The sequence below is a fragment of the Rattus rattus genome, chromosome 1 (genome assembly GCF_011064425.1).
Source record: "Rattus rattus isolate New Zealand chromosome 1, Rrattus_CSIRO_v1, whole genome shotgun sequence".
In the NCBI taxonomy this organism is placed as follows: Eukaryota; Metazoa; Chordata; class Mammalia; order Rodentia; family Muridae; genus Rattus; species Rattus rattus.
Genome location: NC_046154.1, coordinates 141,104,207 through 141,131,321, shown reverse-complemented (window position 1 = coordinate 141,131,321; position 27,115 = coordinate 141,104,207). Strand labels below are relative to the sequence as shown.

General features: G+C 38.5%; 1 pseudogene; it reads left to right on the top strand.

Moving 5' to 3' along the window:
* The first annotated feature begins 20,719 nt into the window (after positions 1-20,719).
* Positions 20,720-27,115, top strand: part of LOC116903756 — a 101,940-nt pseudogene continuing 95,544 nt past the window's right edge.

Sequence of the window (27,115 nt, the reverse complement as noted above, 5' to 3'; positions counted from 1 at the left end):
ATCCCTGACATCGAGCTGTACTACACATCAATAGGAATAAAAGTCACATGGTATTGAAACAGACAGGTCGATCAGTAGAATTGAATTGAAGATTCCCAAATAAGTCCATGCACACTTGATTTTTGACAAGGAAGCCCAAACCATACAATGGAAATGGAGAGCATCTTCAATAAATGATGCTGGTCTGGCTGGATGTCTCCATGTAAAAGAATGCAAACAAATCCATATTTATTACTCTGCACTGAGAGACCATATCTTTTTGATTCAGACTTCATCTTAGAGAACCTGACTTAAGGTTGAAGGTAAGTTAACTAATAGGCCGGTACCTAGCACCAGTTTTCAGGTCCCCCTTCCCAAACAAGACCTGTGTCTATCACCAGTTTCCAGTTTATTCCCCAACAAATCTGCCACTCCAGGTTATAAGCCCGCCTCTGACATTTCATTTCCTTACAATAATCAGGAGGAAAGCAGAAATTACGTTTATGGTTTTGCTCCCAGCATCAGCCAATTAGGTTAAAAATAATGCCACCAATCAGGTATGTACCAGGCTAGATGCCCCTTTCCTTGCCTTTATGAATGCTTGCCTGGAACTATGCTCAGGGCTCTACAGTCCTGCTGTGTCAGGTTTGGTGGGGAGCCCAAGCTCAAGTGTGAATAAAAAGATGCTAATGTGATTACATTGGAATAGGTTCCTTGGTGGTCTTTTGGGGTTCACACACACTTCCTGGCACAACACACAAAATTTAAGTCCAAACACCTCAACACAAAAACATATATATTTAACCTAATAGAACAGGTAGTGGAAGATAGCCTTGAACTCATTGGTACAGGAGATAACATCCTGTAGAGAACACCAATGGCTCAGTCCTTAAGATCATTCCATTTCTTTTCTGTAGAAATGAATAAATGAACTAAGTGATAACTCTGTGTTTAACTATTTGAGAAATTTCCAGACTGTTTTCTTAAAGATTTATTTATTTATTTATTTATTTATTTATTTATTTATTTATTTATTGTATGTGAGTACACGGTCTTCACGTACACCAGAAGGGGGCATCAGATCCCATTACAGATTGTTGTGAGTCAGAATATAGTTTTTGGGAATTGAACAGAGGACCTTGGGAAGATGAGTCAGTGCTCTTAACCACTGAGCCATCTCTCCAGGCCCCAGACTATTTTTTCAAAGAGTCTGTCCTGTGTTATTTCTCATGTTAACCAAAACTGCTTATTGGCTGTGTTTGATTTGCTTTTCTTTAATGACCAGTGGTATAGAAATACCTATTGATGAGTATTTTGGCTATTGTTACATGCTCTTTAGAGGAATGTCTACTCAAGTTCTTAAGTTTTTGGGTTGGAATTTGTGGAGTTTAGTTCCTTTCTTTGTAATATGTTAAAGACATTGACTCTTATTCAAATGCATGATTCGCATTCTATTCCATTCTGTACACTGTCTTTTCATTTCCTTGATACTATCCCCTAATGCACATTAGATTTTATTTTGATGAAGCCTCATTTATCTTTTAGTTTATTTTCATGCTTTCACTGCTAATTTTTAATTTAAAATTGGAAGGATGAAGAAGCAGGAAAGTATCACTTTGACTCAGCATTATTTGGTAGCCTTAAAAACACACAGAAAAGTAGACCACTGAGTTCTAAGATACCTTTCTTTCTACTATATTTACTGTACAGAACAAACCACAGAGGATTTTTTTTTATTTTTAAAGGAGAAGGTTTTCTGAGAACTTGCCACTCATCTTAAGTAGCATTATTTATTTCAAGATGCAAACATTTTTCCTAAGGGGAGAAATACAGTGTTATGCTTATTATCAAGAGGATATTTTCCAGAATTTCACATGTTATATATTTTCTCAGAAATTTTGATGCTTTCCCATAGCAAACAGGAAAATTTTAACTAAAGGATGCAAGCAAGAAGATGTTCTTCTAAAATATTGTAGTATCATAAGGGTACAACTCCAAGTATCATGTATGTGCAATATTTGACATGGATTAACAATTTAATTCTTGATAGGCTTTTGTATTTACAGGTGATGCTTATAAGAGATTCTTTCTATAGCAATCTTGTCTTGGAAAAAAAACAAAAAGAAATTCCCTTTTTAAAATTTATTCTACTTCCTGACTGCTCCTGGAGCTGAACCGGTCCCACAATTCTCTGTACCGAAATCCTGTGGAGGAAATAGCTGGACTTTCAGAAATGCAGACAATCCTGAGAGTTCAGAGGAGACAAATACTTCTGCTCACAATCCTGGACCAAGAACCCTCTGGGCACAGGAATCTAGGAACAGACAGGGGCAGGTCCCTTCTGGTTTCTGCCTGTGCCCAGAGCTGAAAGCCAGTTGCTAGGAGTGCTGACGCACCTGAGAGCAAAGGTAAGACCAACTCTTCTTCTGCTCGAGGCGAACATCCTGTAGGACTCAGGACACAAAAATCCAGGAGCAGTCTGGGACAGTCCCCTTCCGGTTTCTGTCTGTGCCTGGAGCAGACAGGGTCCCACAGCTCACTGTATCTAGATCTAGATGAAAGAAAACAGGTCTACAGGAGTGCTGACACACAGGCTTACAGGAGGGACAAGCCAACGTCAGATACAGCAAGACACACTAACACCAGAGACAACTTGATGGTGAGAGGCAAGCATAGGAACCTAAGCAACAGAAACCAAGACAACTTGACATCATCAAAGCCCAGTTCTCACACCAAAGCAAATACTGGATATCCAAACATACTGGAAAAGCAAGATTTGGATTTAAAATCACATCTCATGATGATGATAGAGGACTTTAAGAAGGACAAAATAACTCCCTTAAAGAAATACAGGACAACACAGGTAAAGAAGTAGAAACCCTTAAAGAGGAAACACAAAAATCCCTTAAAGAATTATAGGAAAACACAACCAAGCAGGTGAAGGAATTGAAAACCATCCAGGATCTAAAAATTGAAGTAGAAACAAAACAAAACAAAACAAAACAAAACAAAAAAAACACACAAAGAGAGAGAACCCTGGAGATAGAAAACCTAGGAGAAGAAAAGTCATACATAAATGCAAACATTACCAACAGAATACAAGAGATAGAAGAGAGAATCTCAGGGGAAGAAAATACCATAGAAAACATCAATACCATCATCAAAGATAATGTAAAACACAAAAAGCTCCTAACCCAAAACATCCAGGAAACCAAGGACACAATGAGAAATCAAACCTAAGGATAATAGGTATAGAAGAAAGTAAAGACTCCCAACTTAAAGGGACAGTAAATATCTTCAACAAAATTATAGAAGAAAACTTCCCTAACCTAAAGAAAGAGAAGCTCATACACGTACAAGGAACATACAGAATTCCAAATAGATTGGACTAGAAAAGAAATGTCTCCCGTCACACAAGAGTCAAAACACCAAATGCACAGAACAAAGAAAGAATACTAAGAGCAATAAGGGAACAACATCAATTAACATATAAAGGCAGACCTATAAGAATTACACTAGACTTTTCAACAGAGACTATGAAAGCCATAAGATCCTGGGCAGATGTGAAACAGACCCTTAGAGAAAACAAATGCCAGCCCAGGCTACTATATCCAGTAAAACTCTCAATTGACATAGATGGAGAAACCAAGATATCCCATGACAAAGCCAAATTCACACAATATTTTCTACAAATCCAACCCTACAAAGGATAATAGATGGAAAACTCCAACACAAGGAAGGAAACTACACCTTAGAAAAAGCAAGAACGTAGTCTCCTTGCAAAGAACCTAAAAGAAGAGATCCACACAAACATAATTACACCTCTAACAATAAAAATAACAGGAAACAAAAATCACTATTACTTAATATCTCTTAACATCAATGGACTCAATCCCCAGTAAGAAGACATGGACTAACAGACTGTTTACATAAAGAGGACCCAGCATTTTGCTGCGTACAAGAACACACCTGAGTGACAAAGAAAGAAACTATTTCAGAGTAAAAGGCTAGAAAACAACTTTCCAAGTGAATGGTCCAAAGAAACAAGCTAGAGTAGCCATTCTAAAATTGAATAAAATTGACTTTCAACCAAAAGTTATCAAAAAAGATAAGGAAGGACACTTCATATTCATCAAAGGAAAAACCCACCGAGATGAACTCTCAATCCTGAATATCTATGCTCTGAATGCCAGGGCATCTACATTCACAAAATAAACCTTACTAAAACTCAAAGCACACATTGCACCTCACACAATAATAGTGGGAGATTTCAACACACCACTCTCATCAATGGACAGATCATGGAAACAGAAACTAAACAGAGACAAGAGAAACTAACAAAAGTTATAAACCAAATGAATTTAACAGATATTTATAGAACAATTCATCATAAAGCAAAAAATATACCTTCTTCTCAGCACCTCATGGTACCTTCTCCAAAATAGGCCTCAAAAGATACAAGAAGATTGAAATAATCCCATCCATCCTATGAGATCACCATGGACTAAGGCTAGTCTTCAATAACATCAAAACAACAGAATGCCCACATACATATAGAAGTTGACTAATGTACTATTAAATGATATCTTAGTCAAGGAAGAAATAAAGAAAGAAAACAATGACTTTTTGAAATTTAATGAAAATGAAGGCACAACATACCCAAACTTTTGGGACACAATGAAAGCAGTGCTAAGAGGAAACCTCATAGCTCTGAGTGCCTCCAAAAAGAAACTGGAGAGGGCATACATTAGCAGGTTGACAGCATACCTAAAAGCTCTAGAACAAAAAGAAGTAAATATACCCAAGAACAGTAGACAGCAGGAATAATCAAACTCAGGGCTGAAGTCAACCAAGTAGAAACAAAAAGAACTATACAAAAAAAAAATGAACAAAATCAGTACCTGGTTCTTTGAGAAAATCAACATGATAGAGCAACCCTTAGCCATAATAGCCAGAGTTCAAAGAGAGTGTATCCAAATTAACAAAATCAGGAATGAAGAGAGACACATAAGAACAGTTTCTGAGGAAATTAAAAAAAAATCATCAGATTGTACTACAAAAGCCTACATTCAACAAAACTGGAAAATCTGGAGGAAATGTACAATTTTCTAGACAAATACCAGGTACCAAAGTAAAATGAGAAACAAATAAACCATTTAAACAACCCCATAACTCCTAACGAAATAGAAGCAATTATTAAAAGTCTCCCAACCAAAAAAAGCCCAGGACCAGATGGGTTTAGTGCAGAATTCTATTAGACCTTCATAGAAGACCTCATACTAATACTATACAAACTATTTCAGAAAATGGAAACAGAGGAACACTAGCCAATTTCTTCTAAGAAGCCATCATTATGCCTATCCAAAACCACATAAAAACCCAACAAAGAAAGAGAACTTCAGACCAATTTCCCTTATGAATATTGATGCAAAAATATTCAATAAAATTCTTGGGAGCCAAATCCAAGAACACATCAAAACAATCATCCATCATGATCAAGTAGGCTTCATTCCAGGGATGCAGGTATCGTTCAATATATGGAAATCCATCAACATAATCCACTTTGTAAACAAACTCAAAGGAAAAAAAAACCCCACATGCTCATATCATTAGTTACTGAGAAAGCATTTAACAAAATTCACCACTCCTTCATGTTAAGTCTTGGAAAAATAAGGAATTCAAGGCCCATTCCTAAACATAATAAAAGCAAAATACAGCAAACCAGTAGCCATTATCAAACTAAATGGAGAGAAACTTGAAGCAATCCCACTAAAATCAGGGACTAGACAAGGCTGCCAATTCTCTCCCTACTTATTCATTTATAGTACTCAAAGTCCTAGCCAGAGCAATCAGACAACAAAAGCAGGTCAAAGGGATACAAATTGGAAAGGAAGAAATTAAAATATCACTGTTTGCAGATGATATGATAGTATACTTAAATGGCCCCAGAGAACTACTAAGCCTGATAAACAACTTTAGCAATGTGGCTGGGTATAAAATTAACTTTAACAAATCATTAGTCTTCCTCTACTCCAATGACAAACAGATTGAGAAAGAAATCAAGGAAATGACACTCTTTACGATAGTCCCAAATTACATAAAATACCTAGGTGTGACTCTAACCAAACAAGTGAATGATCTGTATGACAAGAACTTCAAATCTCTGAAAAACGAAATTTCAGAAGATCTCAGAAGATAGAAAGATCTCCTATGCTCATGGATTGGTAGGATTAATATACTATTAAAATTGGACATTTTGACAAAAGCAATCTGCAGATTCAATACAATCCCCATCAAAATTCCAACTCAATTCTATGTAGAGTTAGAAAGAGCAATTTGCAATTTTTTTGAATAATTAACCCAGGATTTGGAAAACTTCATGAACTTCATGGGGGAATCACCATCCTTTATCTCAAGCTTTATTAGAGAGCAATAGTGATAAAAACTGTAGGGTATCAGTATAGAGACAGGCAGGTAGATCAATAGAATAGGATTGAAGACCAAGAAATGAACTCACACACCAATGGTCATTTGATCTTTGACAAAAAATGCTTAAACCATCCAGTGAAAAAAAAGAAAGCATTGTCAACAAATGGTGCTGTTCACCTGGAGGTCAGCATGTAGAAGAATGCAAATTGATCTATTCTTATCACCCTGTACAAAGCTTAAGTCCAAGTGGATCGAGGACATCTACATACAACCAGATACACTGAAAGTAATAGAAGAAAAGGTGGGGAAGATCCTTGAACACATGGGCACTAGGGAAGATTTCCTGAACAAAACACCAATGGCTTATGCTCTAAGATCAAGAATCGACAAATGGGACCTCATAAAACTGCAATGCTACTGTAAGGCAAAGGACACTGTCATTAGATCAAAATGGTAACAAACAGATTGGGAAAACATCTTTACCAATCCTACATTTGATAGGGTGCTTATAGCCTATATATACAAGAGCTCAAGAAGTTAGACTGCAGTGAGCCAAATAACTGTATTAAAAATGGGAAAAGAGCTAAACAAAGAATTCTCAGCTGAGGAATATTGAATGGCTGAGAAATACTGAAAGAATTGTTCGACCTCCTTAGTCATCAGGGAACTGGAAATCAAAACAACCCTGAAATTCCACCTCATACCAGTCAGAATGGCTAAGTTCAAAAATTCAGGTGACAACAGATGCTGTCAAGGATGTGGAGAAAGAGGAACACTCCTCCATTGTTGGTGGGATTGCAAGCTGGTACAACCACTCTGAAAATCAGTATGGAGGTTCCTCAGAAAATTGGACATTGTACTACCTGGCGAACCAGCCATACTACTCCTGGGCTTATACCCAATTGATGCTCCAATGTATAACAAAGACACATGCTGCATTATGTTCCTGGCAACCTTACTTATAATAGCCGGTACCTGGAAAGAACTCAGATGCTCTTCAACAGAGAAATGTATACAGAAAATGTGGGACATGTCCACCATGTAGTACTACTCAGTCATTAAAAATAATGACTTCAGAAATTCATAGGCAAATTGGTGGAACTAGAAAATATCATCCTGAATGAGGTAATCCAATCTCTCTCTCTCTCTCTCTCTCTCTCTCTCTCTCTCTCTCTCTCTCTCTCTCACACACACACACACACACACACACACCAAAACAAAACATATGCACTCACTGATAAGTGGATATTAGTCCCAAAGCTTGAATTACCTGATATACAATCCACAGACCACATGAAGCTCAAGAAGGATACCAAAGTGTGAATGTTTCAGTCCTTCTTAAAAGGGTGAACAAAAATGTTCATAGGAGGGGATATGGAGACAAAGTTTGGATCAGAGAGTAAAGAAATGGCCATGCAGAGCCTGCCCCACCTGGGGATCCAACCCATATATCTATAGACACCAAACCTAGACAATATTGATGAAGCCAAGAAGTTCATGCTGTCATGAGCCTGATATACCTGTCTCCTGATAGGCTTAGCCAGAGGGAGAGAAATACAGAATTGAATGCTAGCAGCAAACCATTGACCTGAGAAAGGGGTCCCCTTTGGAGGAATCAGAGAAAAGATCGAAGGAGCTGAAGGAGCTTGCAACCCTATAAGAACAATACCAACCAACCAGAGCTCCCAGGGACTAAACTACTACCCCAAACATGCACATGGACAGACCCATGGCTCCAGCTGTATATGTAGCAGAGGATGGTCTTGTTGGGCACTAATGGGAGGAGAAGTCCTTGGACCCCCCCCCCCAATGTAGGGTAATATCAGGGCTGGGAGATGGAATAGGAGGGTGGTTTGAGAGTCGGAACACCTTTATAGAAGAGGGGGGAGGGCTTGGGATAGGGGACTTATGGATGGGAAACTGGGAAAGAGAATAACATTTTAAATGTAAACAAAATATAAGCAATAAAAAAAGCTATTTCATTCTCTGTATTGCTTACTGTGTTGGTCTAAGTGATACCCAGAGAACAGGGCTTTTCCTTTCTTAATGTATTCATAAGTGTGTTTCTGAAAGAGACTATTACTTACCTTGGTAAACTGTCAATAATGTGGGTGGACATTTGCAGTCATTTGAGAGCCAGAATAGAACAAAATAATTAGAGTAAATGTATCAGAAATGTGAAGCAATCACATTTGTGATGCCACAATGTGATACCAAAATGTGATGCCAAGAAACACAATGACCAGCATAAGAAATATATCCTTAAAGGTTTAATAGTGCATTTATCTCTTGGGAGTAACAACAACTATATAATTGGACTCAAAGCCCATTCAATAGGAGAAGATTTATGCCTGAGACTGTAAACCTAGACAACTACTCACAGCTAGTGAAACTATGGAATCTAGAAGGGAACATACTACTGCAACTCCTTAAAATCATTATACTTTCTAACTATATTCTGAATACTTACCCTTATTTGTAGAAATAAGAATAGTTCTTACCTTTCACCATCAAACATGGTTTTGATATTGCAGTAGAAAGAGGTCATTGCAGAAAGACATGACTAGTCAAAATGCAGAGAACAACATCAGAAACCCAATCTTTTCACCTTAGGCTAATGAAACATGTATAGAAGAGGAGGCAGATCTAGAGGCCCAGAACCTCTAATACAAGATGCAATCCTCTATATGTGACAGGGAAGCTAAACCTATAAATTCTCAATGATATAACTGCATAAACAACACCTGAACAATGGCAAAACTAGTTGACATGCCTATGTGTATGGGGCAAGATCTAATCAGGCCTCATTTATTGATGAAAAGCTATAGGCAATTAGGAAGAACATTCCAATCAGTTATCCAAAATCTGTGATCAGATCTGAAGACACATTTCAATAACACTAAATGAACTCAGGAGGTTTTATATAATAAAGAAAAAGATACCATGAGTTTGAAAAGAAACTGTGGGGTTAGGAAGGAGTTGGAAAGGGAGAAGGGAAATAATGTGAATATAGTACTCATATTGCTAGGGTCCAGTCCAGGTGTGGGTCTTCTTTCTTGTTGATTCTTCTTGAGGCAGCAGAGGGGAAGAGCATCTGCAGAGGGTAAGACTTTGTCTTACAAGATATTTAGGGTTAATAAAAGTTTACTTATCTAAGTCTAAGTTACTATGCCACTGTAGCCAATTTACTTCTCTATGTCTAAGTTACTATGCTAGTATAGCTGACCTGCCTTCTGCATTCCTCTGAGGCCAGAAACTGCAGTCTCTGGCACTTAGCACCTCATTCTAAAATAGCAGGAGCTAAAGTAAATGATTAATTGCTAGAATCCTTTCCCTTTTGTCGCTATGCCTCTTGTTTGTCATGTTAGATGGGAAGTTTGGAACAATAAACGATTGTACCAAGAGAAGTGAATAGCACTTGAAGAAGGAAAAACTTTTACATAGGCAAAAATGCATAAACATAAAAGTTCATATACAGATTCATGAATGTGCACTTATACATTTCCTATAAATAGTTGGGTCCAGTAACATGAATTTTCAGTTAAATTCTTGCAATATACCTGCATACATTCTCACAATTACATACTTACACACACTTACATCCATACTTACATATGCATATGGAGCAAAAGACCAAGCACCAGTGTGGAAAGAACTCACTCATTTTGGATGAAAAATGAGCTCCAATCTTTATTGCATAGAGAAAGAAAAAGCTTCTACACTTTTAATGCTAAATGAACTGAACCCAAGTTTGTAAGACAAAAGCTTGTTCCTTTTAATAAGACTAGGTCTGCCTTGTTATTAAGAAAGGACCTGTTCTAAAAAAAAAAAAGAAAGGACCTGTTCTATCCCATGGTAAGGAGAAGCCTGGCTGCTGCTTCTGTTCTCTGCAATTTCTTCTTTTTCTTCTTTCCCTCTGCACTCTGCACATTTCTCTTTTAGTTTTTATGTTACCTATAGTCTCTAAGTTATTCCACTTTGCATTTACCCTCTAATCTTGCTCTCTCTTCCTGTTCTTATGTCCCAATAATGCTCTTACTCTCAATGCCTTTTCTCCCAATGCTATGCCTATACTTCTAAGTTCTTCTTAAGTTCAGTTTTGTCTAAAAAAAATTCTGTCTAAAAACTTCTCATCTGTTCTTTTCCTCTCTCAGCTCAGTTCTTCTCAGCTCAGTTCTGACTCTTCTTTTTGTCCTCAGCATTTAAGCATCTTTCAGAATACATGATCACATGTTACAAAGTTCATCACAAGTTCACACAAAAAAAATCAAACCATAAATTGAAATAGAAGTTTACAACAGAGTATATTTATATACATATCCATTAGGAGTAATTATCTGATTAAACATCCATCACCTGTTGTAGTTCCACAAGTTCACTGAAAGTTTAAAACCATAATTAAGTTATTAGTGAAGTTTTGTATAAATAAATCCAGTCAATATTTTATCCTCTGTCCTAGCACCTATAATAAATCCTTAGTTCCCTTTTTCTGACCTTTGATTCTTTTACAATCTATTGGAATGTGCTTCGAGTAGGAGAAAGTCTGGTTCCCATCTAAGTGCAATTAACTGGTAACAATTGGGAGAATGGCAGAGTTCTCAATGCAGCTTTGAATACCAGAAAAAGACTTAATAGCAGTCCCATTTTTATAAAAGAACTTAATAATCACTGTTACAATTTTAAGAATTCTTATAGGATCATTATTATCACAATACATCTTCATAGACCTGCAGGGATCTGTTCCAAAGGGGTGGATATTACTTAATGATTGTTATATGTGTTTAATAATAGTAGGAAAAACATTTTAATAGCAGGAATCTTTCCTAAAATTAATCCCTTACAGCCTTGCTTAATAGTGGTGAACCAGTCACAGATTATATAATAATTTGAGGCAGGCCATATCAGGACGATAATGTGCTAGTAATTAGCTTGTCCTGTTATGGCTCCTGAAAACATGTATGCAATTAAAAAATATAACAAAATGCAAGTATATGAAAAAAGATAGCCACAATGCTGGGAAAACTAGATTTCATATGTAGAAGAATGAAATTATATTGATATCTATCATCCTAAAATCAATTAAAATAAATCAAATGCCTTAACTCTGAAACTGCTGTAGGAAGGCATAGGCAAACTCTTTGAGATTTGGGCATAGACAAAAAATTTCTGAGACAGATTCTAATACTATGGGAAATAAGCCCAAGAACTAATAAATAGACTCTCCTGAAATGAAACAAGTTATTCATAACAAAGCAAATAACCATCAGGGTGAAGACAGCCTATAGAATGGATACAATCTTTGCCAATTATACATCAGACAGGAGATTAGTGTCTTTAAAAGATAAAGAATTTCAAAAATTAAACATCAAAAGCCAAATTATCCAGTTAATAATAGGGCTAATAAACTTTATAGGCATTTGCAAAGGAAGAAATACCAATGATCCATTAAATATTTAAATAAAAGTATTCAGATTTCTTAACTATCAGAGAAATGCAAATTAAAGTTACTTTAAAATTCCATTTCTCAGACAGGGCCTCAAGTGAGCTATTGGGTTGTCAATGCATAGTCAAAAACTCTGACCCATAATTGTTCCTGTCTGCAAGAACAAAAATGGAGAAGAGCCTGAGGAAAAGAAGGTCCAGCAACAGGCCCAAATTGGGATCCAGCTCAAGGGGAGGCTCTAAGGTCTAACACTATTACTCAGGCTATGTTGTGCTCACAAAAAGGAGCCTATTATGAATGGCCTCTGAAAGACCCAACAAACTGCTGAAAAAGACAGATGTAGATATTTATACCCAATCAGTGGACAGAAGCTGCTGATCCCTGTGGTTGAATTCGGGAAAAGCTGGAAGAAGCATATGAGTATCTCTCAGATACTGGGCCACCAACCAGGCAGCATACACCAGCTGATATGAGGCCCCCAACATATATGCAGCAGAGGACTGCTGGGTCTGGCCTCAGTCAGATAAGATGTAGCTAACTCTCAAGAGACTGGAGGCCGCAGGGACTAGGGAGGTCTGGTGGAGTTGTGGATGAGGGGCTGGGGACATCCTTGTGTAGACTAGGGGAGGAGGTATGGGATGTGGAATAGTCAGACGGTGTATGGGGAGAGGGATAAAATCTGGGATTTCAAAACAGTTAAATAAAATTTAAAAAAAAGAAAAAATACCACTATAAAAAATCCATTTCTTCTCAGAATGTCTATCATCAAGAAAATAAATGAGGAAAAATTCTGACTCACTCCTGGTGGGCTATGAACTTGTATAACAACTATAGAAATCAGTATGCATATTTTGAAGAAATACAAAAATAAAGATAATATTTGACCAAGATATACGTTTTTGTTTTTTTAATACTTGAAAAAGACCAAGTTAACATACTCACATGCTATTCATCCATAAAGAAAAATGAAACCTTGAAAAAGAATAATGAAACATTTGGTAAGATGGCTCAGTAGTTAAGGGCTTTTGCAGAGGATCTGAATTTAGTTCCTAGTAACCTGACCTAGTGACTCATAATTGCCTGTAACTCTAACTCCAGAAGACCAATATTCCCTGGCTGCTATGGAGTACACACACGGACACAAATACAAGTGCATATGCATATAAAAATAAAAATTATTAAAAAAATTAAATCAGGGTCAGATATATGGTTCAATGGTTAAGAACACTGGTTGTTCTTTCAGAGGATTCAGGTTCCATTCCCAGCACCCATCTGATGGCTCACAACCACTGCTTCTCTAGTTCCACAGAAATCCAATGCTCTCTTCTGCCTTCTGCAAGCCCAGGTTTGTATATAATGGACAGACATACACACAGTCAAAACATCCATTCATAAAAAATAAAATAAAAATTTAAAATGAAGTCTTGATATTTGAAGGATAGATTTGATTGATAAAATTGGAAATGATTGTGTTAAGTTAAATAGTTCCAAGCACTTTATGATTTTTCTAGTATTCAGAACCTAGGTTTAAGATTCCATATAACTAGGCTGGAAAGACTATTCACTTGGTAACATCCTTACAATACAAGCATGAAGAACTGGGTTTGGAACCCAGCATATGTATAAGATCTGTGTGTGGTGGTGTATACCTGTAACTCTAGCACTGCCAGAAGAGACAGAGACAGGCCTCTAGTCTAGGCATTCAGCAAGTTCCAGTTTAATAAGAGACACTATCCCAAAAATCAGGGTGGAGAACAACAATGGGAGATGTTGACATCAACCTATATGCACACATACATGTGTGTGAATGCCTGAATGTTCAAGTGTACAAGCATATAGATATATAGTGCAAATATACAAAAGTGTGTGTGTGTGTGTGTGTATGTGTGTGTGTGTGTGTGTGTGTGTGTGTGTGTGTGTGTGTGTATTTTTGATGTGCAAGAAGGGTTGGCTATTATAGCCAAGTAGGAACAGGGAGTACAGGAGCTGTCAATGGAAGAAAAACAGCAAATTAAAGAGCAAAATACAAGGAGTTGTACATATAAAAATGTCATAATGTGGTTGTCACAGAAAACTTCTGTGTCTCTTATCTCCACTATGAATCTTCAGTCATGAATAAAACTGCAAAAGAAGTTTCTTGCCCTTTAGAATCAGTAGCGTGATGGATCTTGGACTTCAACATGATTTCTGTGACAACATGGACCACAGACAGCATGGACTCCAACAACAGTACAGACCATGTGTCCCATTATGGCTCTCAGCAGTAGCTCAATCCAGGGACATCTACATGGTCCCAGGCAGCAGCACAGACCTCAACATGGCTTCAGACTGTAGCACAGGCCACAAACATGCACTTGTCCTTCAGTGGTAGACTAACATTAGCTTGACCTCAGGTGGGAGTACAGACACCATGGACACCAACATGCCCCCTAAATGTAGCATGGATCATAGATAAAAACATGATCTCTAGGGGCTGCATGGATCCTGGAAGTCTCTTAAAAGGTCTCAGTCCAGAAAATGAACTGTTCTCCATCTCAGATATTCTGTCACTGCTCAGAGCCAGGGTGATTTTGTGTACAATATGTTCAGGGACAGAGCCTGCACCAGCTCCAGGCTACTACACAACATCCTGCTCTACTTGGCAACTATATACTCCCCACTCCCCGCTGCCTTCTCCCACACATCTCACTGCCTTCACAGCTCTAGTTCCTCTATGTGCTACTCTGTTTCTCTATCTTTCCCACCACTCCATCTCATATTTGTTCAGCTGCACTATACAAAGTATATGTTTATGCCCAAACAGCTTTACATGCAAAATACTCATATAGCAAGGAGTTATCGGTCTGGTAGAAGGTTGTTGAAGCACTATAAATACTGTATCTTCTTGGGTAACCTACAGTGGCCAAAGTCAGGATGGGGCTTCAGGCTGCTGCACATCGTCCTGCTCTTGGAGCCCCTTCACCTCGCAAGGCTGCTATGCTTGTATGGGCAGTGCCGCATGCTCCTCCATAGCAGTCAAGGGCTGATGGCAAGGGAGGGAATGGGCACTGGTTTAGAGGTGGTACCTCTCATCTATGTACCTAGCCTTGTATGGCCACTGCAGATGGTCAGCTGTGACCTGGTACAGGCTACCTAGACTCTAGCAGTGCAGGCTACCTAGACCCTACCCCACCTCTGCTTCTAGTGCACCACAGGAGCCATGCCTGCTGTGATCATCTTAGGACTGCTCTATAATAACCTCTCCTTCTACCTCCCAAAGTAGGGGGTTGGGGAAAAACAATCTAGACAGAAAGCTGCTGAAGAGAACTCTTAAAGGTTGTGATACAGATCCTAAGTATAGCTCTTCACAGCTGATGGCTTTTGGCAGGCCCTGAGTGTGGCTACTGGGGACCCTTTGACCATGCTCTAGTGAGTATATGGGCAACATTAATTGTACTATTTTTTCTTTTTCTTTCTCTTTTTTCATTTCTTGGGAAGAGGGAGGTCTTTTTTGGGTTGGGGAGAAGATGGACCTGGGAAGAGGTAGAGGTGAATGTGGTGAAGTGCATTATGTGAAACTCCCAAACAATATGAATATTATGTTGAAAAAAATGCCATAATGAAAGCATTACTTCTTACATTAAGTTAAAGTTAGCAGCAGGGTTAGCAAGAGAGCTCAGCAGGTAAAAGTGCTTACTGTAGACCCTGGCAACCTGAGTTCAATTCCTGGGCCACATACAAGAAAGACATAACTGACTTGTACAAGTTGTCCTTTGACCTTAACAAATGTGCCACTACAATTCTATGTTCCTCCCCCTACACTAAACAAATAATATACATACATACATACATACATACATACATACATAATAACTCGAATAAAATAGTTTGAAAATCAATATGCAGAATAACGTAGATCAAAAATACATAGATCAATTAGTTTTTATTAAAATGGACCTAAAATAATTAAAGCATAATATTTTAAAAATAAATTATTTCTTCTCTACATGTCAGTTAAAGCATTTGATAGCCTGGGTGTAGTGGCAAAGGCCTTTATTCACTTCCTGTTGGGGTTAGCCTGGTTTGTAAAGTGAGTTCCATCACAGCCAGCACTACACAGAGAAACTCTGTCTTGCATAAATCAAAAACCATAAAAGATTGTTTCCTGTCCAACTAAACCACCCTCTCTACTGTCTGAGCTTGCAGTGCTTCTGTATCCTTAGATAGTTTTCCACTCAGTATTTGACTGTCTTGGATCCTTCATCTTCTTGCATTGCACTGAAGCTCCTTTGGATGACACATTGTCCTGCTAGAATTATAATCACTTCTCTGTCTTCAATTTCAAGTTCCTTCACTTATTTTCCTGTTTTTTTTTAAACCAGTCTGAAAAATCTAATCATCAGATGCTCTGATCTTAAATTTATGGCTGTGCTATGCAAGTGATTGAGAATGGGGACAGTGGTGACCGCCCTTGTTTTAATTTGGTGGTCCCTACCCCCATGTGGACCCAGGGACTTCCCCTAACAACCCTAGAACTCACAATGGCCTATCAATCTCTCATTCTCCTGATGAGTGTCTCCCTTCCACTCTTTCCTACCACCTCCTTCATTACTGTTCTCAGCCAGTGTCCTTGATCTCTAGGCTCCTGAGAAAATGGAATCTACCAAGAAATCTCTACAGGAACTTTGGTAAGAGAAAAAGGTTGGGTAGGAGACTGGGTAGTAGAAGGAGATGAGAGAGACTAGGAAGGAATGATATTGAGGGCACATACAACGAAATATACTCATGTGGAAATGATGCGGTGAAAATGGCTAATTTGAATACTTTATATGCATTAGAAATTAAACATCATTTTCTAAGAAGTTGCCTAATGAGAAACTCCAAAATAGTCAACAGATAAGTTGTAAAAATGTAATTTTAAAAGAGCAGACTTTATACATTGAACATCTGACCTGTCATGCTTGACTGATGCTTCAAGTAATGCATAGTGGTTGATTGCTGAGCCCGTTTGTCCTCACCACCTTCTGTGGTTTGATTTTGCAATGCCCTCCAGATACACTTGTGAACGCTTGGTCCCTAGCTGGTAGCACTGTTGTAGAAGGTGGTTCAAAAGGTGGAGAAATGGATGAGCATGGATGTGCTTTGAGACTGAACAGCCTGGCTCTGTTTCTTGTCTGCCCTCTTCTGACTGACTTTGCACTGAGATTAATTACCTCATGCTTCCGCTGTTGTAACTTTCTTGCTGTGTGATGGACTATATCCCTTCCTTAACAGTGGGTCAGAACACACCCATCCTCTGTTACATTCCTTTTTGTCACAGAAATGAGAAAAAAAAGCCAATACACTGACTTGGTATCTGTATATGTCACATCTGTATATGCCACACTGTATATACCACTTCTGTATCAACTTAGCAATCCAGCTATTGTTACTAACTTATTCGCTCTGTCATCTAGAAATACCATCAGTCTTTCAACTTTTATGCAAAGATTCTCTTGATTTCACACTCCTTTTATCATGGATACAAGATGTATCCATGGGCCTTGGTTAACTTGAGAAGTCTCCCTTATTCGGTTTCCTATGAGTGTTGTGATGAATAGATATGGGGTTTTTATGTGCTCTGTACCATCTGATTTCATCACATGATGGGACTGTTGCCTTCAAATGTCTCTATCTCAGTAAGGAATCACTCTAGCTGCTCAAGCACAGAACTTTGGTGACTTCTATTGTTCTCAGGCATTCAGTGTCTAACTCGTTAGCAGGGCCTACCATGTCTCACATCAAAGTGCACACATGGCTTGTCACATTCTCACAGCTGTTGCTTCCCTAGGTTAAAGCCCACCATTGCCTCTTGAATAATACCTTGGACTGTTTGTTCACATCTGAGTTCCACACTGCCAGCTCCTCAGCCAGGAAACTTTAGTCTGTGTCTTACAGTAAAATACTTTGATCCCACTCCCTCTATTTACTTCATATAATAAATGTTAGGACTTGTAACATATAAAACTGTTATGGACTATGTCTATTTTATTTCTCAAGAACAGCAGATTGTTTCTTGAGATCATGCGTGGAGTTCACTCTAACTTTATAAAAATCTTCCAATTGGTCAAATTAATATTTCCATTGCAACAATATTACCTTTATCTGACATAGTAACTTGAAAAAAATTAAATGAAAGTAACGTGTTGGTGGTGAGATTTGGTGAATCCATTCAGTTTTGCGAGACTTTTGAATTTTATTGTAGATTTGGGGAAGAAGGGTCTTGGAATCTCCTGCAAGGTAAGTTAAAATTGTTCATGCTTCACATGGGGCAAGGTACTAAGCTCCCAAGCAGGCCCACCTGGATTGTGCTGTGTACACCACCTGCATCCCACCACTGCAAGGGTCAGCCAAATCTGGAAACTGTCAGTTTTTTTTGAAAACACCAATAGCTTTGCCACTGGAGAAGGAGCAATTATTTTATTCAAATAGAAAAAAAATTTAGGTCATGAAGATTTCAATGTGCTGCCCTCATGGAGAATCAATTTCTTTTGTAAATTACCATTTCTAATATGCATATATCTTGCCATATATATCTGTGCATTATTTGATTGCCTGTCATTTGAGTATTTGCTTTCTCTTGACCTACTGCAATGAATAAACACATTTGTTTCCATGTTGAAGGTGTCTGAAACTATGAAAAAACCAATTCAATTCCCTTTTATATGCTCTGAATATGTCATCATTTGCTTACTATCTGAATTATGTAAGTTGGTATTTTGTGATAGCCTTTAGAGTTTAAAAATATTTTACAACTATTACAGGAATATATCTAATACAGGAATGTATCTAATTATAATTGATCATCTATCTATCTATCTATCTATCTATCTATCTATCTCTCTATCTATCATCTATTTATCTGCCTATCTATCGTTGATCCATTTATTATCTATCGATCTGTCTGTAGATCTTTCTACCTACCTATTAACTACCTATCCATTTATCATATGTAGTGATTTGAATATGCCTGGTTCAGAGAGTGGAACTATTCAGAGGTGTAGCCTTGTTGGAAAAAATATGCCACTTGGAGGTGGGCTTTGAGACCTTCCTCCTTGCTTCTTGAAGTCTGTCTTACCCTGATTGCCTTCAGAACAAGATGAAGATCTCTCACCTCCTTCTCTAGCTCCAGGCCTGCTTGGATGCTGCCATGCTTCCTACTGTGATGGTAGTGGACTGGACCTCAGAACCAGTATACTAGCCCTAATTAAATGTCCTTTATAAGAATTGTCTTAGTCATGGTGTCTCTTCACAGCAATGGAAAACCTAACTTAGACATCATTTATCTAACTACCTATCATCTACCTACCTACCCACCACCCATGTTTTCTCTGTATGACTCAGTTTTATTATAACTGTGTCCAGACACTTGAGAAAATCAATATACAATGAGAAATTATTTGGTTAGGCTCTTTGTTCTAGTCTAGTATCCATGAGTTCTGTGATGCTGGGCCTGTAGTAGGGCAGCATCAAAGTCGCAGGATGATGTCATAGAGGCTACTCATCTCACGGTGACCAGGACATAGAGGGAGAATATCTTCATTTTATGTATTTCTTTCCCTCCATCATTAATGCCTATCTCTCATCTTATAGGATAGCACCACCCACATTTTGGATAGGTATTCCACTGGTTAATTCTCTCTAGAAGCACCCTCACAGATACCTTATTTATGAAAAAATGTTTTATTTATTCAGTTTTAGTCTCTGATACTCACAGGTCAGATAGTCATATCTGCTCAAAATTCAGTAAATATAGCACAGCATAGCACAGGATCAGAAAGGAAACAGCTATTTGTGGTAGAAAATGGTCAGATGAGTGATCCTGAATTGTAGCTATCAACTCCTAAGACCAGCTTTGAGCCTTTCCAGAGTCTCCAATGTCCTAAGTGTCTCTCATGCTCTTTATCTCCCACTTTTCACTGTGTGTGTGTGTGTGTGTGTGTGTGTGTGTGTGTGTGTGTGTGTGTGTGTGTGTGTGGTATGCTTGGGAGAGAGAGAGCAAGAGCGAGTGTGTATGTTTTGGAGTTGTTCAGGCTGACATTAAATTCACAATCCTTCTGGTTTTGCCTCTCAAGGGTCTGAAGTATGAGTATGTGCCACCAAACTGGCTAGGGCTTTACCTCTTAAAGATCCAAGCACCTCTCAACATTACCATACTAAAAATCAAGACTGTAGCATATGAACCCACAAAGAACATTCTCAGGAAGTATATAATCCATAGTAAATGTGTCCAATAAGCTGTTTGTTCCTAAAGTCTTTGTCAGGTATAAAACAGTTCACTTTTTCTATCTTATACTTCTGTAAGTTTCACCACAATATAAATAATGACCACATCCACCACTGGCAAACTTTCCATTCTCAATTCCTGTCACTTTGCCACATGCTCTCTGCTGGACTTTCTGGGGACATACTTAAGTAATAGACAGGAAAGCACAAAACATACTGACTGAATCTGCCCTCCACCTTCATTCTCAGCTGTGTTTCCAAGTTGAACATCAGTGTAGTCTGCATTCTTCACTATTCTCCACTTCTTTCCTGTTTTTACTTATAAGGACCAGGGAACTACAGATCTGTAAATCCACTTTTGCTGATTCTTGAGTGGATCTGAGCCTGAGTTTTCATTCTCTTTTGTGTTGAAGGAACTGGTTATCTGTTTCCTACTTAGAAGGAACTAGAGTGATGTTTCCCAAAATACCTTTTTTTAAATTTCGTTTTTATTATTTTGGACTCTCTCTCTCTCTCTCTCTCTCTCTCTCTCTCTCTCTCTCTCTGTGTGTGTGTGTGTGTGTGCACGTGAACAAAGTTGTGCACATGTGTGGGCGAATGCTTGTGTGTGCATGGCATGTGCCAATGGAGACTACAGCTGTCCGATCCATTGGAGCCAGAACTGGAATTACCTACAGTTGTGAGCTGATGTGGATGGAGATTGAGCTCCGGCCTTCTGGAAGAACAGTATGTTCTATAAATCACTGAGCCTTCTCTCTAGTCCCAAGGGCCAAAATATTCAAATTCTTAAGAGCAGTAACATTTAAAGGAATGTCTTAGATCTCCAAGTCTTACTGATGACATTGTTTCCAAAGGGAAATTCCTCTCAAGTTTGAGCAACTCAGGCAAAAAGGAAATTTGTGAGTGTGATCTGTACTGGGAAATACTTTAAAAAAAAACACCATCCTATACTAGACAGGATACTGGTGGACTACATGGCACTGGCAGGCTATTCTCATCCCAGCAGACTCTCTGGCCTGGAGCTCCCCAAATCTCTCCACCTGACTCTTTATGTTCCCATGGTGGGTCACTGCCATGCCAGACCCATGCATCCAACTTCCATGGCTGGCTGAGTTGCCCTGCCACCATACCTTTCTCTGGAACTCAGTTGAGTCAAAGCATGAAAAGAAAACACCACACAATATTAGTTTAAAATCAACAGGTAACACAATTGCTGGGCTCAACAAATAACATCTTAATTAGTAAGCCATACTAGCTGTCTCTTGAGAAGCTTTGCCAGAGCTTGACCAATACAGAGGTAAATGCTTGCAGCCAACCATTGAACTGAGAATGGGGTCCCCATAGGAGGAGTTAGAGAAAAGATTGAAGGAGTTTAAGGGGTTTGCAACCCCATAAGAACAACCATACTAACCAACCAGATCTCCCAGGAACTAAATCAACATCCAAAGAGTACACATCGACAGACCCATGGCTCTAGCTGCATATGTAGCAGAGGATGGCCTTGTTGGACACTAACAGGAGGAAAGGCCCCTGGTCCTGCCAAGACTCAAACCCCCCCAGTGTAGGGTAATTTCAGGGCAGGGAGACAGAAACGGGTGGGGTGGATGGGTGGGGGAGCACCCTCATAGAAGAAGGGGAAGGGAGGATGTGATAGGGGGATTATGGACCGACAACCAGAAATGGGGATAACATTTGAAATGTAAATAAATTAAAAAATCCAATAGAAAAAAAGCCATACTAAATTAACCCCTCCAGTGGCAGATCCACAAGGTTCTGCCATCTAACCAGGGACCTCTACTTTACTACATCTTGTATCCCAAAATTTTTTCTCTAATAACTCACAAGTCCATTTTCTTTCTTTTTTCCCCCCTCCGACCTGGAAGTCCTGCCTACTCCTTGCCCGGGGATTGGTCTCCTGATATCTTTATTCACTAGGAGACGGTCCTTGCCACAGAGCTTCATGAGAATGGGAAGTATTTCCATAGCCATAGATCCCATTGTGTATTGTCCTATTATGAAGCTCTCCTTCCCTTCTCTTCGTTTCTTTTCATTCTTATTTTCCTTTCCCTCCCTCTTTCCTCTTCTTCAGTCACTGGTTCATTTCTACCACCAGGTAAATAGCACAAAAGCTTACAAAGCCTTACCTTGTCCCTCTATGAGTGGCAACTCTCTGTGTTAGTAGGAGCACAGGGCTGATTCTTCCTGACTATAGGTTCTCAGAATGAGTTTCACCCAGCAACAAGGCTTAATCTCCACTTAGTGGAGTTCATAAATGTATTTTAAGAGCAAAGACTCTAAATATAAAGTTGTCTGGTCCAACTTGATTATAACATACAGGTTGAATTTATGAACCTACATGTTATATGCTTGAAAGTGAGATTTGATTTTTATAACAATAGACGGTGGGCTTGGTTTAGTCATAGTTCCTGAATTTTTGTCTTTATGCAGAGGCTTACTCATACAGAGCAGAAATAGGATATGAATAGTTCACTCTCTAGACCTAGAAAGTAAGTACTTAATTAGGCTGACAGAGTCTAACCAATATTTGACTGACAACAGTGGGAAAAAGTTTGAAACTCCTGCTTGGTGAACAATTAGTCTCACATGACTTGCTATAAAGGAATTAAGCTAAAGGTCACCTTGAAAGACAAATATTTCATAGCTTGTCAGATCTTGGATTTGGTTGGCATAGAGATACATCATTAAAATACCAAAGAGCAAGTAAGTTATTATTTTAACTTCTTTTCTTATATAGATATTAGGTTAATAGTGTCTAAAACTAGTATTGTAAGATCTTGGTTTTTTTTTTTTTAAGTATTGAAAATAGAGTCAGCATTCACACACACACACACACACACACACACACACACACACACACACACACACCACACACACCTACCTACTTACTTATGTTGCATTTTGCCTTAGGAAATAAGGAGAAAATACTTGGAAAAAAAAGAATGTTGGAATTCATAGAATGAGTGAAAAAGAAGTCTGGAGTCTCTGCCACTGAGGAGTCCCTCTTGGGCAGGCACTTTCCAAAGTATAGCTATTTAAGAAGAGAGAAAGCAACAGTTACCAAGATTCAGAAGACAAAGGACCTTTCCTGGTTACAATTAGCTTTTTCTGCTGAGACACTTGAATAACCTGACAATCTACTGCCTGTTTAAGTCAACCATTGGAGTAGACTGGAGATGGGTATATATTGTTCTCATCTTAAATAAAAGGAAAAAACATATAGCTAGCTAGTTGCAAGTTTTAAATTTGCTTTTCTGGTACTGTTCAGGCACTTTGTGCCAGACAATTAAAATTGGGAATCTACCTTTCCTGTTGGAGAACATTATTTTCTTTAATTAAATAAGAATAGAAAAACGATAGTCTTAGCGATCAATGATGTGGACATCTATGAAGGACCACAACTCATCATAATGAGTTGAAGGTGAGTTGAACATAACAGAACTAAATAATTATAAGTGGGAGCTCTTGAAACAAAAATATATATCAGAGCAATCATAATTATGTGTTTTAAATTTATGAACTAATTCTGTAGTAAGTATGAATTTCAGAGGAGAGAAGACAAGGGTGGGGGGGAGAAGTCGAAGTTCTATAAGGAAGCTATTATTGTTAACATGTAGATGAAGGAAGAACCAAGATGGAAATATGAAAAGATACACTGAAGGGTGGCAGAACTCTCAGTACAGGATTGGACAGCATAGGTCTGACAGTACCCATGCAGATGTTTAAGGAAAGTCTTAAGTGACACTGGCTCCTGTCCTTATCTGTGGAGGGCACTGAGATCTCCCTTACATGAAGATTTGGCAACGTGGCAATGTTTGATGAAGATAGTTCTTAAATTCTAAGTTTCTGTGTCTGTTGTGATATTGTTATGTTTTTATTCCTTTGACGTTTTCTCATTGAATTACTTGTGTTTGAAATGTGTATTGGGTATTCATACAACCTAGGCATTGTTTAAGTTTCTAGGAATCTAGCAGTAAATAAAACAAACTGGGAGTCTATATCATGGTGGGTAATAAAAAGAAACAAGATAAATAAATAAATGCCAGGGTGGTGAGAAAAATTATTTAAGGAGAAAAATGGAAATAGAGACTAATGAGAGAGCATGCCCAAGTTTAGACAAAGTGGTCAGGACCAATGTTTACTTTGCTACATGAAAGGAAGTAAAGGTAGAAAGTAGGCTGTTGTGAGCCTAGCCTTTAACGGCTTAGCCATCTCTTCAGCCCAGAAGTGCAGGGTGACAGGAACCGGATGTAGATCTCTCCTGAGAGACACAGCCAGAATATGGCAAATACATAGGCAAATGACATCATTAAACCACTGAACTGAGAACGGGACCCCCGTTGAAGGAATCAGAGAAAGGACTGAAAGAGCTTGAAGGGGCTTGAGACCCCATATGAACAACAATGCCAACCAACCAGAGCTTCCAGGGACTAAGCCACTACCAAAGACTCTACATGGACTGACCCTGGGCTCCAACTGCATAGGTAGCAATGAATATCCTAGTAAGAGCACCAGTGGAAGGGGAAGCCCTTGGTCCTGCCAAGACTGAACCCCCAGTGAACGTGATTGTTGGGGGAGGGGGTAATGGGGGAGGATGGGAGGAACACCCAGCGAGAAGGGGAGGGAGGGGTTGGGGATGTTGGCCCGGAAAGCAGGAAAGGGAATAACAATCGAAATGTAAATAAGAAACACACAAGTTAATAAAAATTAAAAAAAAATAATAATAATAAAAAAAAAGAAAGTAGGCTGTACAAGAAGTGCAGGGCAAGAGTGTGCTTGGTCTATGGGCAATCAATCTTTTAAAGATGACATAGCTGTAGCAAAGCGATAGAAAGCTGATTATGGAGAGTTTCAGGAACATAGTGAGTATTTTGGCTTTTTCCACTCATGAAAAGAGAAACTACTGAGGATTTCTAGAAGAATAAATTAGGCTGTAACTGGATGCCTCTGATAATAAGTTGAGAAGCTATGCAAGAGGCAAAGACAGGAAACTAGAGATCAGTCAAGTTGCAGATCTAGTGAGCTCACACATAAAAGACTGAAGATACACAATTACTATCCAATGAAAGTTACAGAATGATTAGAATAAATCTCTCTCCCATTAATTTGAAGTTCAGAAGTGGACAACGCCTCATATTATGTCAGAATAAATTGAGCAGAGAAGGATATCTTTTAGGACTGAAAGGATTGCTTTTCTGTGTTTAGCCCCCTTTCTTCTGTGAGAGATATCATAGGTTGTCACTTGAAATTTATTTTACTTATGAAGTTAAAACAGACAGATTTCTTTGGTCAGATCTCTCAGTTAGACAGGACCCCTTTTGCATGACTGCCATTAAAACCAATAAATAACTAAGTCAATCAATAAATACATGAATAGATGAATAAATAAATTAAAAATTGACATAATTGATTTTACAGGAATTTAGTCTGAGTGCCAATTTTAAGCTGTTTGTGCTGCTATAACAAAATACCAAACACTGAGAAATTTATAAAGAACAAAAATGTGTCTTACAGCATGAAGTTTGGAAAAAAGCTGGCATTGGAATTAGTGAAGACTGCTCTCTGTATGTGCATAGAAGAAAGAGCAGAAGCATTAGAGTATCCTTCACAATGGCCTTAGGTTATCACTAGGGCTTGGACTTTATGACACTGTCCTTCTTTCCTAGTATTACCATATAAACATCAACATATGGATATTGGAAGGGATGTTACTATTCAAATCATGAAAAACAACATTGGGTATTGGTCTGCTCTATACTAATCCAAAACCATGCCCAGCTATAGATTTTGCTTTACCTTGGGAAAATATTTCCCCAGTGTTGCTGGGGAAAAGGTTCTCTTTTAGGTTTTTATAGTCTCATTAATGAAAGTGTTCAGATTCAAAGGAAGTTCAAAGACAATATTATTCATTTATGATAAAGGCATTGTACAGATTAATGGAAAAGCCTGGCAGTCAATAGAACAGGATGTAAAGTCCCGCCTTTCAAGTTAGGTATTATGGTGGTTTGAATGAGAACGGCTCCCATAGACTGATATTCTTGAATGTTAAGTCCCCAGTTAGTTGAATTGTTTAGGAAGAACAATGAGGTTTAGCCTTGTTGGAAGAGGTTTGTCACTGTAGATGGGCTTGGAAGTTTTAAAAGCCCACCCCAGCCTACCTCTTACTCTCTGAAATATAATCTCTCAGGTACTACTCTAGTGCCATATCTGCCTGCTGAATTCATGGACTCATCTGCTGAAACTATAACCAATTTCTGAATTAAAAGCTTTCTTTTATAAGCTGCCTTAGTTACAGTGTCTCTTCATATTAATAAAGTATGTAATAAGAATAAAGTTTATTAAAGAAGTATGAAGCATTTCAAAGAATGGAAGTGGGCTTTGAAACCAGAAACGAACCCCCAACCTGGAAGTGTTGGTGTTAGGTCGTCTCGTAGTTGTCTCCTCTCACTTTTATTTCCTGGGTTCTTTCACCCTGTTCCAGGAAGGCATGGCTTCCAGTCTTCCTCTGGAAAGTGACTACTTTCACATTCTGATCTTGGTTCCTAGTTTCCCAGCACAGCAGACAGCCAGGAAACAATAATCTACTTTCTTGTCATACTTTCCTCTCCTTATTCTACTCTAATGAGATAAAGTGCCTATCTCCTTTATTCAACCAGAGGGAAATCTATGTGGTCCTCCCTTGTCCAGGAGCTGTTAGCATTTGTTAATGCCAGGACCAGTGATTTGTGACTTTGATCTAGATTGGTAAGAGCAAATTAACCTGTAATGGGCAGGTTCCACAGCTTCCAATCAATGACACGGGCATTCACAACACAGCTCTGTAACTTGATTTTCGTAATTGGTATGCACTGACTAGGCGCTTCTCACAAATATCTCTGAGCCCATAAACACACACCCATACTCCGGTGGGTCATCATTGACAGGTCACTTGCTTTCTTCCTAGTGCGTATGTGTGCTTACTCTGCTATCTTCTTTGTAAATAAGGCTTCACAGGCTGATTGT